At 36.6% G+C, this 9,554-nt stretch overlaps 2 long non-coding RNA genes across 2 annotated transcripts; both read left to right on the top strand.

Moving 5' to 3' along the window:
- Positions 1–1,279: 1,279 nt before the first annotated feature.
- On the top strand, positions 1,280–4,884 carry LOC122990422. The gene is made up of 5 exons (XR_006405350.1): positions 1,280–1,460; positions 2,443–3,160; positions 3,534–3,696; positions 4,198–4,321; positions 4,735–4,884. It is a non-coding gene; the product is annotated as an uncharacterized LOC122990422 (long non-coding RNA).
- Positions 4,885–4,891: 7 nt separating this feature from the next.
- LOC122990421 lies at positions 4,892–8,243 on the top strand. Its single transcript, XR_006405349.1, has 4 exons — positions 4,892–5,107; positions 5,215–5,386; positions 5,570–5,696; positions 5,792–8,243. It is a non-coding gene; the product is annotated as an uncharacterized LOC122990421 (long non-coding RNA).
- The last annotated feature ends 1,311 nt before the right edge of the window (positions 8,244–9,554 follow it).

Below are 9,554 nucleotides of genomic sequence, written 5' to 3'. Positions count from 1 at the left end.
TGCAGGTTTAACAGTTTCAATCCTGAGTACTCCCACAGTAATCTTGGCCTCCTCTGAGCTACTAGCTGCTGAAAAGCAGAAATGTTCCAATGTGAAATGTTGCTTTACACTGCAGAGGTGATAAGTGGTCCAGCTCTGTGGGCCACAGCCATGACACTGAAATTGTTGGATACAACCTTGAGTGAAGAATGCTTCTTTAATCACAGTCTGACTATTCTGCTGCACCGCCGGTGAAAAGGGAACACAGTGTTGTTACATAGACTTTTGGTGCTAGTGTAGACATGGACTTTCTCAGTATCTGTGAAAAAGCATGGATACATGATGTGTAAGACTGAATCTTCATTGATCCCCATGCAGAAACAAGGTGATAACTGTAATGCATTTTACTCTGAAACATGTTTTTGTCCAGCTTTTTTTTTCTTTTTGTTTTCTCTCCAGTGTGGAATGGCCAATTCCACACTGTGCTGTGACTCTGCATGGGCTGCTGAACAGTGTGTCAAAAATATTTTAAGTTCATTAGTGTTTAGCAGTACAGAGGATAATCATTATTTATCTTTAAATCCATGAAGCTGTAATAAAAAAGTTTCAGTGGCTCAAATATTGCACAGTGAACTGAAAAATTATGAAGCTGGATATAATAACCAGCTCATCTGGTAACTTTTTTAACATATGACTTTTTGTAAGTAGAGAATGTGCATTTTAAGCTAAGATAAAATAAGATTAGACTTCATCACTGATATTTTTTTCTACCAAAGCTGCTTTATATAGGCTACATAGATAGATATACGGCATTTTATGTGTAATAAGTCATGTGTAAATACATAGATAAATACATAGCAATCGTAACTCCCCACTCCCTGCTGTGTGAGATCAATGTTTCCGTGTGGGGAGCCACAAGGTCAGAGTCTAGATGCCAAACACTAATTCTGTACATATTCTACGTTTAAATAATAATTTACTCCACTTGAGATGGCTGACAGAAATTACTACATAACTAATATGACTGTGTTCCATATACAGTACCAGTCAAAGTGTGGACACAGGGATAGTGTCTTCAAACCATGACTGGTACTGTATATGGTACCTTCTGAATGTAAGAAAGCACAAATAATGATTTCCACTGCATGATATAAAAGTTGTCATCTGCCAAGAAGTTCAAGAAGATTAAATATAACATCTCATTTATATTTCCATATATGATGTTATATACACAGCAAATTCGCTGGAGTCAAGATTTTAGTAGTGGGCTATTTTAGAGTAAAGTGTTAAGGTTCTGGTGCTGGTTATGACAAATGACCTCTGTAGCAGTGAGAAAATCTAATGTTGTTGGCGTAACATCACAGTATTCAATGGGTGTTACTTTCAACATCTGGGCACTTGGACAGCAGACAGGTACGCTTGAAAACTTGTGACAGCCACCATTTTCTATCCATTGCCTCGAGCATGAAAAGCAAGGATTGGTGAGTATATTCAAACCAATTCTATCTGTGTTATTGCTATTATGTATTAACATGTGCTTATTTTGGCTCACTGTTTTAGATGTTGGAGACATGAGTAAAAACAATACATTATTTACTAAAAAGTTACTGTCATGGTTAGCTGGTAAGCAGGCTAGGCTATTTGTAAGACACTCTGGGCTAACTTTAAGCTAGCTTAGATATTGTAACGCTTAATTAGAAAATAATTTTAAGCTATTTGGGTCTAGAAGATCTTCATGTTTCCTGTTTTATGTTTTATCTGACACAGCTGTGTCCTGCAAGGGCATAGACAATGTCAAGATGCTGCTAAATTGTCCCTACCATTATTTTCTTTTTTTTACTAATCTCAAATGACCTTGCCATTTTAACTACTAATAATGTTAATGGTAAGAGCTAATGTTATAAAGAGTTGCCAAGTTTGTGTGTGTTCTGTGAAAAGTGGATTATTATAATAAAGAGTGAAAGAGTGGGATATGGGTGGTAACCGACATGATAATTTGGTAACCCACAACTTCAAACTGTATTACGCATTGTCGACTAGCTGCAGCGCGGTAGTAACATTAGTAGTGGAGTAGATGATGAATGGTTGTCAATCTGAAGCAGTTTGTATTTATAGTTAAAATGTTTCAAATGTAGCAGAATGTCAAAGTGAAAGATCTATCCTTATGAATTAAAAATAATACAAGTTGAAGTTTATGAAATGATTTAAAGATAGGTTTGAGCTCTGCCATGAAACTCTTGAGTTATGTTAACTTACTCAAATCACCTCATATCATTTAATGTTTTGCAACAGTTAGTAGTATTGTGGTTTCATTTACCGTTAGCTCACACTTGTTATGGTGTTTTAGATATGTTGCCTGACGGATGTAACACAAATTTATAGCCTTCAATTTCACATCTTTTAAATGTTGTAATCAATTTGATGTATCTCAAGAATGAATACTGCACTGTCATGTCATCATAGTTAGGACAGGAATTTGCTTCTTTGCATCTCTTGACTTCAAGATCAGGAGGGTCTCCATTCAGAAAATCATCTTTCAGGTAAGTTAAGTTGGGCAAAACTTTTTAACCTATTAAGTTGCTATAATGAAAATATAACCATGTCATCGATGCACCTGTTCAGTAAAGCTTTAGAATTTAGGCCAACTGCCAAGATGACATAAAGAGGCTATTCTGTGTTTTTCAGTGTGTTTATTTGGTAGGATACAAAGATAGCACAATCATCACAAGAGGTGTGAAAAACAGCATATAAAGTTCCAGACCTCTCAGGCAGAAAGAGAACATTTGCATACCTGCCAGCTTCATTTCCAACAAGTATATTTTGGCTCATCAGAGAAAATTTGAGTGTAGTGAAAGTTTTAAACCGTCTTTTAGGCTATTAAAAGACTATTTTTATTCATAATTAAAACAGCATTGAAATGGTGTCTTAAGAAATGTCATGTTGTCTCCCTCTTCCACTACAGTCTGAGTTTAAGTCATTATATTGTATAATTTAAACATTTTGTCATGCCATTTCATCTCTTAACCTCATCACATAATGAGAGAGAAGTTCTCCATCCCTGTGGACAAAATCACGGTGGAAGATGTTGATTGTGGCACTGAGGTGGATGAAACAGTGTTTGCAGAATTATCAACTCTGGAAGGGATTTGTTTTGTCATCAAGGACAGTCATGATGACGATGGTAAATTTAAAAAGTAGCTTGGTTTTATATTGCATTGACAGAAGTGTTCATTGGAGATGCAACCATTGCATTGACTTCATTATCTTAAATCCAGGTTTAATATTAACATATGAAATATTAAGAAACCTGTTAGAAAAAAGGTTTAACTTGTAAGTAATGGTTTTAATTCATGATTGATCGCTTAAAAAAGAAAAATTGTTTTTATAACACAAAATGCAACATAGCAAAGCAGCTGTTTTCTCTATTGATTCCTAATTGTTCAGTCAGGAAAGATATAGGCAAAGATTTTTGAATGATTGAAAGCAGGGGTCATGTTCAGTGCTGAATTCAAGATTGTATCCACAATTCAACTGCAAATAAGAGATGTTTTTAGATTCAGTGTTGAGACCTCAGTCATCAACTCCATCCATACCACCATCCTCATCGGGTGGGAGTTTCCACTCTGTGTCATCAGTAGCAGTGACAGTGAGATCTCAAGACCACCCACGTGTACTCGAAGTGATGATGAGGCATTGCAGAGTTCTTCAGCCATAGAGGTAAGTTTATCATCAGGTGTCTCCATATAGACAGTATAAATCATATCTAAATAGAAATTGTTGTTGTTGTCACGTTTTTGATTCATTTTATGTGCTTGAATGTTTTATTGCCATTCAACACAGAAAGATAAAAAACAAACCCATGTCAATATGAAATCCTGACATCACGTTCACAAAAAATCTGGTGTAATGAAATATGTGTCCTTTCAAATTTGGCTTTATTTGATAATCATTACCATCATGCTATAATGATGACTGAAACTAGTTTGCTGCTGTTGGTCTAAGTCAGAACTGCTAACCATTTACCTTTTTATATGTATGTGATCAGCATCACTCAAGGTTTGTACTGACTCCCATATAACTCTAGAAAGGTTCCTTGTGATCCAAAAAATAACCCATTAAAGTTTGATAGACACAGAGACAAATCCAGACCATACTGTTCGGCCATATTACAGGTATACATTAATTGGTATACACAACACATTGTTGTCATCTGTGTAGCTGATAAAACAGATCCTGCTGACAAAACCTGGAAGGAGAACAAACCCTGAAGAATATGAAGAGACTGGGACGCTGTGTGACAGTAAAAGAAGACAGATGGTTAACATATGGTTGAGACTGAGGGGTAAGTTGGTGATAACAGGGTATACATTTGATTGTAAGGATGAGCAGAATTGTGTGAAATAGAACAGCTCGCTCCAGCGGTTAGGCGGTTACAGTCATTTCACTGAACTTTTCTTTTTCATTTTAAATAAATTGCCATACTGCATGATTACTGAAATAAATGAAGGTAATCAGAAATGTGTGGATTTGGGGCTGAATTACCAGTAATTTGTTACTAGTCAGCTTGTTGGATTGTGAAAGGACATCAGCAGTTGAGATTGGAGAAAAAAAACGGCAATGACAGTGTTGGTCTCAACTCTGCAGTAGACTCATATTACTGCAGTAATGTGATAATTGTTCCATTCCTATGAGTGTTATCAGGTACTTGGGTAAGTGGGCAAACAGCAGTTTTCTTTTTTTTTCTTGTTTTGGCAGGAGAATCCTGCAGTCAATTACTAAAGAGAAATATGCATTTGGGAACTGTCTTTATATATATATATATATATATATATATATATATATATACACATAACAGCCAACAAAGAGGCACTGTGGATTTCTGGCATAACGGCTCAAGACAATTCAGAAAAACTGCAGGAAGAGGTGGTCCAAGACAAGAAACAGAGCTGCCTCCGATTGGTGGTCAGCTAGATGATGAGCATTGTAAAGACATCATATCCCTGATGAACCACACCAATGACAGAGAAAGAAGAGAAGAGACATGTATAGACAGTGCCTCATCCACAACCCCAATGAATCACCCACTGCACTGACAGTGTTTCCAAGGCTGCTAGATACTAAAGGGCTGGTAAGTATTAGCATACTTTTCTGTTACCATAATTCATAGCTAAAAGCTTATCATTTGATTGTCAGATAATGTATATTGAACAAAAAATGTTCTTTTCTGTGTTGCAGCAGATACTTCAAGATTTTAGCCTCCTCTTTGGACCAAAAATAGCAGCTAGACTGCTTGAGAAGTGGCGCACTTTCTATAAAGGAAAAGTTATCAGAGAAGCAGAGATGCTTCAGAGTTTGCTGAAGTCTGCCAGGAATCAGCACAATGATGAATCCTGTGAGGATCATCCAGGTAGTCAGTTAAAGGCCAAATTAAATGATTTTGAATGCATCAGGTCAAACACAGTACTTAAAATGGAACTTAGCACAGCTCAGAAAGCCTGAAGAGGTCACGGGCAGTAGTTTGAATTGAAGTTGGAAAAGGGAACATGGTTGTGATTCAAATAAAGCTGATGCTGGACTTTTTGCTTCCTAGAGAGTGGGACAGTCATATGGCATCTGTCCTACTGCTCTTGCATATCTTACCACCTCAGCCCATGAAAAAGAAAACACTGAAGATCAGCGCATCCCAGGCCATGGGCCACCTAGTTGTGTTTCACAAGGTATGTACTGAGCCACATTAAGTGCTTCAAGCAGGAAACATAGGTCAGACTAAAAGAACACATTACAATGTAACTTTGTCATTTTTTTCTCTCAGTCCTGCTGGAGCCTAGAAGAACAACTAAAGAAACAGGAGGGGCATTAGCAGCCATATCTTCTTGCTTTTGGGACCAGCAAGCAGGCCATCAGCACTTTCTACATTGTGATGGATAAAAAGCTCATCCACGGCCAGGGAAGCACTTCATTGGCAGCCTCTGATAAACTCTTTTAAGTGCACTTTGTTTTCAGTGTAAGCTATGACTAAGCTCTCAGCAACCTGTGCACATTCCTCCAGACAGCAGTGTACAGTATCAGTGTCGACACCACTAAAGAAAGCCCAAAAGTAAAAGAATTAAGAGCCAATTTCATGAACAGGAACTCAGAGCCAAGTTCTTGAACAATGTATAGGTGTCACATTTGTAGATCATTGCATGATGCACGTAGTGCATTAATTCAGCATCTTAACTTTTTGCATGGATTATATCCTGGCAAAAAATGTGTTCCTTTTTGTGCTCATTCTTCAGCATTTGTGTTGACACAACAAAATAAAGCTTAAAGGCAAAGGTGTTAGAGCCACGTTCATGAATAGGAGCTCCAAGCTAATTTCTTGAACAATGTATAGGTGTCACATTTGTAGATCATTGGATGATGCATCTAGTGCATTAATTCAGCACCTGCAAGTTTTTGCATGGATTATATCCTGGCAAAAATGTTGTTCTTTTTTGTGTTCAATAAAGATGTTTATTGCAGTTCAAAAGTTAGTCAGACTTTAGTGAGCAGATGGCACAAGGAGATGCGGCTGATATGGACCGAGATGGGAAAAATCAACCCTCTATATATCATATGTCAAAAGACCAGGCAAAAGAATTGTGTACTTGGATTATAACAACATTACATGGGAGTGGTTTTGCTATCAATGTTGTATTATCTGTTGTTGAAAGCATGGAGGAGTTGTCAGTGAAGTTCATGAAAATCTTAACCCATTTAATCCACATGAAATATCCAAATCATGTGTCATTGGTAACCCTTTAAAATAATCAATCATGATTTAATGAAATTTTCATAGAAAAGTAGGTGAAAAAGTGTGTTTTATAGTCGGTCACAATTGTTACCAGTGGATAATGTGTTGTATACTGAATTAACATATTTCTTCTATGTGGTCATCTAAATTCTTATACAACCCAGCCCAGTTATTAACACATTTAAACCTCTGTCACTGGCAGTCCCCAGCATCGCCACTAGAATGCTCTTTCACATTCTAGTGTGAATATTTTACGTATCAAAAACCCTTATAAAACACCGATATGAATACTGAGAGCAAAGACAAAACAGCAACCAATGTAATTCAACATTGTAACTTTCTTGTAACACACATTGTAACATTGCTTTTGAGTGCAACATGTATTTAAACATTAATATTGTAACTTTATTGTAAAATTTGAACTTGTACTTTACTGCAATAGTGCAACATTTACCAACAGCTGTATAGCAGTCGTGTGATTCATTCACATTGAACATAAAGGTAACATTTAGGATAGAGGTAGCTTGTAGAATATACATTCAAGTAGAGGCCTACACAGAACAAAAGACATACTGTCATACAGAATGTCTCGAATCAATTGACAATTGAATTCCTAAAACATTCCAGTCATTTTGATTGTCTTTTTCCCTTTTTCATTGACTTTTCCTTTCTTCCCAGAGTCCATTGCACTGCTTCTCACCCTTTATTGACTTTTCTGTTTATTTTCATTGACTTTTTCAGCCCTTTTTCATTCACTTTTACTACTTTTCTACTGTCCGTGGTAAATCTTGAAGCACTTGTTATTGTTATTTGTTATTATCATATGATCTTCAACAGTAGCAGCCAGTAGAGATCTCCTTCCGTTGCTCAGTGCAGTTGCAGTCGGAGTGGTAGACAACTTGTTCAGGAGAGTTTGTGCTCTGTCACAGACTCGCAAGTAATGATCACTTTTATCTTAACCCTGACTATGATCTTTCCCTGACCTTAACTTTACAATAGCCACCATTCACAGATATTGTAGGAAAAAGTAGCTTTATAAATGTCGGTAATGGACAATAAAAACCATTGTCACTGAACATAATATCAGCATTCTCTTTTAGAGCAGTCCACTATTCTGAACTCTGAATGTGTGATGATGAGTTCTGGCAAGAGGTATCAGGTCCCATTGTGTAAACACAATGTTACAGACATTCATTTGTCTCTCTATCAGTTAAATATATTAACAGGAAACTCATGGAAAACAGACTAAATGGTAAAAGGGGGAGTGAGATAAGCGTAGAATTACCAACTGTGTGCTCGGTTGTTGGTGAGTAATGTGCTCTGTGTGTTTGTTTTCATGAAACTTCTGATGGTGTTCATGTTTTTAGAATGCTTGTAAATTTAAAAGTGTGTCTTTGTTAACACTGGATAATATCTAGAGAATGAGATCTGATGACAAGCCTTTGCAATTACACCTGGTATTAAAAATGTTCTCACTATCTCAACTCTGCCCACTTTGTCTGTCTTTTATGCAGCAATTTTGTATTAATTATTGAGATGGAGAATAAAAGTACCTTGACCTTCACAGTGTTAAAATGTTATGAAGCAGCATTCAGTAAAGGCTAAATCTGAATTTTTTACCAACTTTGACTTATATTGCATTTTCATACAGTACTGTGCAGAATGAGGATACATTGAAAAATAATGTCATTTATCTTCATACAAAGTTCAGTAAAGAGAAGAACCTAAAGTGACAAGTGACATCAACTGAGACAATTTATCAGATTTCACACAGAGACACACGTGCTGATGAGTGGAGTTCCCCTTTAACCATACAGTATTACCACAGCACTGATAGTGTAGAACAGGACTCTGGTATCGGTATTATACATGAAAATAATGAAAGAATCTGAGGTTCTGCAGAATATTGACGTCTGTTTGACAGGGTTAAGGTGTAAGAACAAAATGTATTTTATTATCTATTTAAAGCACCCTGAATGTGGTCACTGACTCTGATATGATTTTATCTGCTTTTGAATCTAGTTCTAATAATCAGATACAAATATGCAAATATTATATTTCCCTGTTGTGCTTAAATACACACTCATTCAGACACACACTCTCTGCAACATCAGTGACTTAGAGGAGCAGACAAAAGGAAGAAATCAGTCTCCTTGGCATCTCATTCTCCTCTAAGAGTATTAAACAGATTAGTATATCTATCATACGAACAACGGCTTGTCTTTCATGCAGCAGCTTCACTTTTCTAAACCGTCGAATTCAGCATCCCTGGCTCTAATATCATTTGCCACCAAAACTTCTGAACCTGCTTCTACTGACTGGATGTCTGGCTACAAAGCAGAGTGATGACTAATGACTGACAAGACGCTAATACACTGGAAAATGTATTTTCTGGCTAAATCCACACAACTGCTCAGGTTTCTAAGCTGTAAAATTGGGAGCAGGAGGACTATGGATTCTCAGAGGAGTACACAGAGTTAGGAGGCTTTAACAGAAAAAAAAAAGACTGTAAGAAATTAGGACAAAAATAAGGAATACAAGGTAAACCTGCAGGTAGACATGTTATTGGGTCTAATAATATTTACCACCAAAACTGTTTTGCAGACTGGGAACAAATGGAGTGATGACTAATGACCAAGAGGACATTATGAATGATTAGTCATAGGCAACCCGGTCTCACATCAAAATGTGTCATCAAACGTCATAGCTACGTTGGTCCACAGCACAAAACATATTAGTTTCATAATAGCAGCTCTAAAATTGTGAGATACCTTTGTTTTTTGATTTTTGTTTTTGGCCT

The sequence above is a fragment of the Thunnus albacares genome, chromosome 10 (assembly GCF_914725855.1).
Source record: "Thunnus albacares chromosome 10, fThuAlb1.1, whole genome shotgun sequence".
Taxonomy (NCBI): domain Eukaryota; kingdom Metazoa; phylum Chordata; class Actinopteri; order Scombriformes; family Scombridae; genus Thunnus; species Thunnus albacares.
The sequence above is the reverse complement of the archived record's forward strand: the minus strand, read 5'-3'. Positions and strand labels throughout refer to the sequence as shown.